This window comes from Macaca thibetana, chromosome X, assembly GCF_024542745.1.
Source record: "Macaca thibetana thibetana isolate TM-01 chromosome X, ASM2454274v1, whole genome shotgun sequence".
Classification (NCBI taxonomy): Eukaryota; Metazoa; Chordata; class Mammalia; order Primates; family Cercopithecidae; genus Macaca; species Macaca thibetana.
The window spans coordinates 122,442,519-122,447,002 of record NC_065598.1 but is presented as its reverse complement, the minus strand read 5'-3'; the positions used below and the strand labels follow the sequence as shown (position 1 = coordinate 122,447,002).

General features: G+C 33.8%; 1 pseudogene; it reads right to left on the bottom strand.

The window, feature by feature from the left end:
* Window positions 1–3,083: 3,083 nt before the first annotated feature.
* LOC126945894 (calcium-independent phospholipase A2-gamma-like) lies at window positions 3,084–4,006 on the bottom strand (annotated as a pseudogene).
* Window positions 4,007–4,484: the final 478 nt, after the last annotated feature.

Sequence of the window (4,484 nt, the reverse complement as noted above, 5' to 3'; positions counted from 1 at the left end):
AATTACTTCTAATCGAACCTTTTATTCTTTCACCAACAACTCCCGTTTACTAGGAGATTTTCTAGACCCCACATATGAATGAGATGATATGGTGTCCGACTTACTTCACTTGACATAATATCTTCTAAATTCATCTATGTTGTCTCAAATGACAGAATTACCCGTTGCTTTCTTTTCAAGACCAAAATAGTATTTCATTGTGAATATATATCACCTTTAAAAAAATCATTCATCTGTTGATGGACATTTCAGAGTTTCCAAATCTTAGCTATTGTGTATGATACTGCAGTTATGTTAACTAAAATGTATTGTGTAATTTAAAACAGCTAACAGAGAAAATGTTAAATATTCTCACCAAAAAGAAATGATATTTGAGGTGATGTATATCATAATCAGCCTGATTTAATCATTCTACAATGTATACATGTATTAAAAAACTACATTGCAACCATTATACACACACATACACACACACACAATTATTCTTTGTCAACAAAAAATAAAATAATTTCCTTTAATAAAGTAGAGTTGTTTTATTGAAGCAAGGATAGTTCTCCCTTTCCCTTCATCTCTTGGCATCATCAAAGGCCTGATTCCTCTTAAAAACAAAATAAACTTAATCTAACTGTGTCAAGAATTGGTTCCTTCTGGTGGGTTCTTGGTCTCACTGACTTCAAGAATGAAGCTGTGGACTCTCACTGTGAGTATTACAGTTCTTAAAGATGGTGTGTCTGGAGTTTGTACCTTCAGATGCTCAGATGTGTCTGGAGTTTCTTCCTTCCCGTGGGTTCGTGGTCTTGCTGACTTCAGGAGTGAAGCCGCAGACCTTTGCAGTGAGTGTTGCAGCTCTTAAAGGTGGTGCGGACCCAAAGAGTGAGCAGCAGCAAGATTTATTGTGAAGAGCGGAAGAACAAAGCTTCCACAGCATGGAAGGCCCTGCCCACATCCTGCTGATTGGTCTATTTAACAGAGTGCTGATTGGTGTGTTTACAATCCTTTAGCTAGACATAGAGCACTGATTGGTGCATTTTTACAGAGTGCTGATTGGTGCATTTACAATCCTTTAGCTAGACAGAAAAGTTCTCCAAGTCCCCATCCAACCCAGAAGCCCAGCTGGCTTCACCTCTCATAACAACAGACTTCTCTACTTTGTAGAAGTCATCATTCAAATAAATATATCTAAGGAAATGTGAATAGTCAATGTAGATAATCCAGACTCTTTTGGTGGCCTTAGAGCATTGTATAATGAGTAAAAGTGTCTGTCCCACACAGATCTGGAAGCCATAAGTTTTTCAACTATCTGATCAAAGATTAAGCCCCAGAGAAAATACTTTTGATTTCCTGGCTCTTATTTTAAAATCACACCATAACGTTGGATGGGAATCCATTATACATCAATAATAATGACACTCAATGCTTAATATGTCTTAATATACTTTCTTCTATACAAAAATGCTACCTAAAATATTTTGCATGTTGGGAGTTGATAACTAATAACTCTTCAGAGTATGCTTCCATTCTAATGGCCCTTTGTTGCTGAAAATCTATTTTATTAGAGAAATAATGTTCACGTAACACAAAATTGACCATTTTAACCACCTTGAAGGGTACAATTCAGTGGCTTTTAGTATATTCACAATGTTTTATTACCATTACCACTGATTCTAGAACATTTTCATCATCCTAAAAAGAAACTCTGTACACATTAAGTTGTTACTCCCCATTTTCCCTCACTCAGCCCCTGGAAACCACTACTCTGCTTTCTTTCTATATAAAATTGCCTATTCTGGGCACTTCACAAAAATAGAATCATACAATATGTGGCCTTTTGTATCTGGCTTCTTTCACTTAGTGTAATGTTTTTGAGGTTAATCTCTTATGTAGTTTGTTCATTCATTTTCACAGATTTACAATATTCCATTGTATGGCTATGCCACATTTTATTTAGTAGGTGATGGCCATTTAGTTTGTTTCCATTTTTCAGCTACTGTAAAAAATGGTGCTATGAACATCTGGGCAAAAGTTATTTTAAAAACATATGCTTTAAGTTATCTCAAGTATACAATTAAGAAGTACTCACATTGACTTGTAAGGAAATTTTATGTTTACATTTTATCAAAGAGCCAGTGTGTTTTCTGTTGTAGCACCACCATTTTGCATTCTCATTAGCAATGTACAGGTGTTCCAATACCTCCACATTCTTATCAACAATTCTTATTTCCTGTTTTTTTTTTATTATGACAAATATGGTGGGTGTGAAGTGGCATATGACTTTGATATTCACTTCCATAATGACTAAAGATGTTGAACCTCCATCTTTTTTTATTTCAATATTTTATTTTTGTTAATGATGGGAATATTTTCTCAGTAAATTTAAGCAATCAACTTTATAACAGGGAAGGATAACCTAGGGTTAGACGTAGAAAAGTTAATGTACATTATCTTGAAATTGTAAGGAGAAAAGTGTTTGAGTGAAACTTTATCTATCTTTGTTAGCCAAACAATATTAAAATAAGAAAATTTTGAATAGAAAACTGTACCTGGTTCTCATATTTCAAGCATAAAAACATTTTAAATAAAACTTCTACTTTTTGGATCTATTTAAGTAATTTTAAAATAAAAAGTAGTATGTGAATTGTAGAGTGTAGCTAATGAAAACATTAAATAATATAATTTTAAGAAGCAATTAGCTATTCCACATGAAATAAAATCAATGATTACATAAATTCAACATGATTATGATGACAAAAGCAAAAATACAAAGTGTAATTGTTTTTAGCTCCTTGTTTAACACATATATTAATACATTTCCCAAAATCAAACAAAATAACACCAACATCTACTAATACCACGATCACAATGAGACTCCTAAAACTTACTTAATTATTAACATCTTAAACATCTAACTCTCATATGAATTATATAATCAAGCATATTTTCTATGCTGTGCAAACTAGTGAAAGCACAGTCTTCTTCAGGATTCTCCAGAATTCATAATTCAACTCATGTTGAACCCCACAATTCCTGTTGACTTTGGTGAATCTTCTGAGCAGGCCTTCATTTACCAGAACATAAGCATATACTCATCGCAACTTTAAAAAGAATAGAAGGCCTTCATACTTGTTTGTTCTCAATTATATCTCATCATTAATTCTGTGCAGAGTTATGTTTTCTCGACTTAATATTTTTGCAACTTTTTAATTTTTTTCATTTTTTTCTATGTATTTCAACCCTTCTAACTGCAGCTGATTCAGCTTTTCGTTTTGACTTTCATCTAGAGTTATGTTTTCACACATTACAGGATTGAATATAAAATAGGTATCAGGAGGTAACAGACCATCAAGAATTATACAGACTGCTTCTATATCTGTAGCACTGTTGATAACATTAGAAAGTTTGGTTTTCAAGCTTGTGTGTATCACAGTGTTTTTCATATCACTCTCCGAATGTCCAGTGTCCAGACATACTGTGTACTCTAATGGAATATCCGGCCAAAGATATTTACGCTCATGCATTGCTAATGCCAAAGAGTTATTCAGAAGCAAACCTCCACCTTGATGAAGATCATTTCCCAATGCGTATTCTCCAAAGTAGCCTGGAGCAGCAGATGAGGCTCTAATGGCCTGCCACATTTTATACTGACAGCCTCTGAAATGACAGTTGATTCCAGCAAAATGGCCATAGTTTCTATGTTTAGAGACAACAAATTATAGTTTCTAAGCACTTTAGCTTCTAAAACACCAGAATATTTTTGTGTTATCCTCTGTTTACTATGGTACTTACGGCAGTTACCTTAAGGCATGTGTGGTTTCTTGCTGTTGCAATCAATAGTGCAAATCACATTCTATTTTTTCAGAATTTTTCCCCACATTTGGCTGCTATAAAATGCATGGCTTCAACTCATTTTAACTTTTCCAACAATGAAATTTTGTGAAAATACATCTGATCCTAATGTTTTATAAAGTTTCTCGCATTCATCAAAAGGCATATGAAAAAATCCCGACATGAAAGCTAATATGGCACCTGTGCTTACATCACAAATGTAATGAAAGAGCTGATCAACTGGTTTCTGAGTTAGTTCAACTAATTTTTATATTGTCTGCAGAGCAACCATATAACTTGTTCCTCCATCATCAAATGTGAAATTGGGATTCCTCTCCCTTGCACTGGACACACGAAAATTTTAAAGCCAAAAATTATCTAAGTGCAGCCTAAAGTGTTTCACCTTTAATTTGTCTCAGCCAGAATAAATGTGGAATAATTATTTCTTTAACAGAAACTCATTTCCTTCAATATAATCTAGATGATGAAAATTCAGTTCTTCAACCCCAGTAATACAGGACTTCAGGTCAGTTGTTTTTCTCAATAGCTGAACTAACACCCAGGTTCTGTTATCAATATTCACCCTTGCAATAATAATTTCTCCTTGAAGAGATAAATGGTTGTTCTTCTCTGCATTTTTGTCTTTGCTGATAGCCTGCTCC